The following is a 2,571-nucleotide window of genomic DNA, read 5'->3' on the forward strand; positions in this document are numbered from 1 at the left end:
TTGCAGGTACTCCTTGACTGTGCCACTTCCTTGCTTTGGTACACGGAACACTCGCTTCTTGATAGCCATCATTCCCAGGGGAGTGTGAGAACCGTGGAACCCGTCCTTGAAGATAGCCCAAGTGATAACCTGCGTGCCTTGCATGATTTGGAACCCTTCCCACCAAGGCCTGGCGGTGCCTCCGAGACAGTGCAATTAACCAGCGCGAGAAGTTATTTGATGGTGCGGATCCAATCATCCGCATCTAGGGGCTCAGTTGTCTTAGTGAATATTGGAGGCGTGGTCCTCATGAACTCCGACAGAGTGGAGCGACCATTGCCATTTCCGCCCTGCTGCGGGTTGTTCACTAAGCCTTGAGTTATTTGCTGGATATTCGCATTGTTGGCATGGCGTTCCTCTCGAAGAGCCTGGAGGTACTGAGCCACAGTCAGGTTCTCTAGAGGAGGCGGTGGCGGGGGAATGTCGCTTTGCGGCTGCTCCTGGTGAACTCTAGCTTGTGCAGACCCACCGTCCCCTGGTTGCTCGCTAGATTCGCCAGTGCTAGGGTGGTCGAAGGTAGTGGTGCGAGTATCAATCACCATCCTGTTTCGAGCAGTCAGGTCAATATCCCGAAATGGTCGAGAGGAAAGCATATGGGAGAAACGTGCCTACATAAGGGTTTTTTTGGTATGGTGCAAGTGTGTCAAACAAGGAGGGTCGAAGAACCCTATGAAAATACATTAATTAAGATAAGCGATGTAGCCGCTTACATGTTGCCTGGGGCAAAAGCACGGCTTGCATCGAGACACAAACTCAAAGCACACACTACAAGCATACCTGGTTTCATATGAACCATTACACGGACTCGACTTCGCATGGGGACTCCTAGTTTGGCTTAAGACGTCCATACTAAGTAGCCGATTACTCGATCTCATACTCACACTCCTCGGGGTCTTTGTCACACCCTATTTTCACTTTGCCTCAACTGTAGTCTTTTCAAATTTGGATTTAATTAAAACTATTTAAGCAAATGACGTGAGTGCCATGATTGCCATTGATTGTTTGTATGCTTGAGTGTATGGATCTAAAAATAATTTTATAACATAATATTTCCATAAAAAATCCGTTTTCTCATTTTTGTTAATTCAAAACCTTGCTTCAGGGTTTGCACTACAAGTCCCTTATTTAAAGATTGTATTCTGATTCTAGCACTATTATAACCAAAATCATAAATAATTATTTTATAAAATATTTTCCTATTTCATTTGCATGTCCTTTTTTAAGGCCAGAAATGATATTTCTTAGTGGAAAATTATTTTTCTACCTCAGAAAAATCTGAGAAAAATTGGATATACAACGACGACCTATATTTTCCATATAATATTTTCAACACCTCTTTATGTTCAAAGTATTTGAGCAAACCTTTCAAAACGTATTCTGTCTGTTTTGACCTTTTGAAATATTTCCAAAGGTAATATTCTCAGTAAATTTCCAAAAAAAAATATCATGTTCCCCAAGATATATTTGGTGATCATGCCAAGTTTCACCTCATTCCAAGGTGGTTTGGTTCACCAAATAATACTAAAACCCTTCGTGTCCGGATTCAAGTTGAAGCAACTCTACATTACAAAGTTTGTCCAAATGGCCTAAAACATTGCAGGAGTGCTCAATACCCCAAATAAGGACACCCTATCAAAAATTCAATTTGTGGGGATTAATTTGCTCACGTTTCCTGTTAATAAGGAAGAACTGTCCATTTGGGGGTGTTGTCAAGTTTGCATTGCCAAACTTGTCCAATGGAGCTCCAATTTGGTAGAGCATCATAATATTGCCTAAATCTCAATCCTGTTAACTTTTAGCCTCGTTGGTGAAGGTTAGCTGCCCCAAACACAGATCAAGCACCTTCAACCAGATTGGTCAATCAACATCTAGCACTCTCTACACCCACTCCATTCTCTCGAAACGCCTAGTAGAGACTGCCAGCACCACTCCTCAACTGCAGATGAGTGGCCCATCCTTGGTTCTAAGTGAGTAAGACAAAAAACCCAATTTAGCTCATGGTTCAATGCTGGCAGAGCCTCTTCAAGCACCTCCCTTTCACCAGCATTGATCTTCTCGGATCCTAGCAACTAACGGGCATCAAACCCATCCCACGGACATGCCAGACAAGGCCAAAGCGTGCCAGAGCATGCCAGCAAGCCATGGCATGCCAAAACTACGCTCTGGACGCGATACAAGGCACACCCGAGGCTAGGGAGGTCAGCCTCGGCCGATTCCCACCACCCTTCGATGTCTCACCTTGCCCTCGACAACGACCCGACTCAGAGTAGCCTCAGGGCTGCTTTATTACCCTCTCCACTGACTCAAACGACGCATACCCGCGTGCACCCAATTCGATCAGGAGGGCGCGGCCCCGCAACACGCGTGCACAGCTTCCCCCGCTCCTCCCGTTGCGTCTGTAGAGTCCTAAACCATGTCCGCAAACCGTGGTTTCAGCCCCGAGACCTCTCTCCCTCTGCTGCAGCCATGTCGAAAACCACCGATGCTCCCCCGCTCGGTGCCCCGTCACCAGCCTATAAATAGGCTCCCCCC

The sequence above is a fragment of the Hordeum vulgare genome, chromosome 3H (genome assembly GCF_904849725.1).
Source record: "Hordeum vulgare subsp. vulgare chromosome 3H, MorexV3_pseudomolecules_assembly, whole genome shotgun sequence".
NCBI classification, from domain to species: domain Eukaryota; kingdom Viridiplantae; phylum Streptophyta; class Magnoliopsida; order Poales; family Poaceae; genus Hordeum; species Hordeum vulgare.